The following is a 372-nucleotide window of genomic DNA, read 5'->3' as shown; positions in this document are numbered from 1 at the left end:
AGGGGGGCACCACGCCCCCCCAGCTTTAGGGTCGTGCCCTGGGACTGCAATGGAGATCGAGAAGGGGGGCATCGTACCCGAGGAGATGCCAGCCTAGCCCTCATTGCTCCAGCCAGGCAGGGGCGCCGGGCGCAGTCGTTCCAGCTGGAATAAGCAAGAGCCTTCACCGCACGCAAACACTCGCTGGGATACAGCCCTGCCCCGCTATGTGCCTCAGTTTCCCCGGCCATAGGGGAATAACGGCGCTGACCTCTCTCCCCCAGCCGGTGGGAGGATTAATTGGGTGCTGAGCTAACCGGGTGCCTGGAGGTGGCAGACAGCTGGCCAGATAATTCCTTTAGCGTTGGGGGATTCTTGAATGGAAGCTGCTAG

This window comes from Terrapene carolina, unplaced genomic scaffold, assembly GCF_002925995.2.
Source record: "Terrapene carolina triunguis isolate 2854851 unplaced genomic scaffold, T_m_triunguis-2.0 Scaffold110, whole genome shotgun sequence".
In the NCBI taxonomy this organism is placed as follows: Eukaryota; Metazoa; Chordata; order Testudines; family Emydidae; genus Terrapene; species Terrapene triunguis.
The sequence above is the reverse complement of the archived record's forward strand: the minus strand, read 5'-3'. Positions refer to the sequence as shown.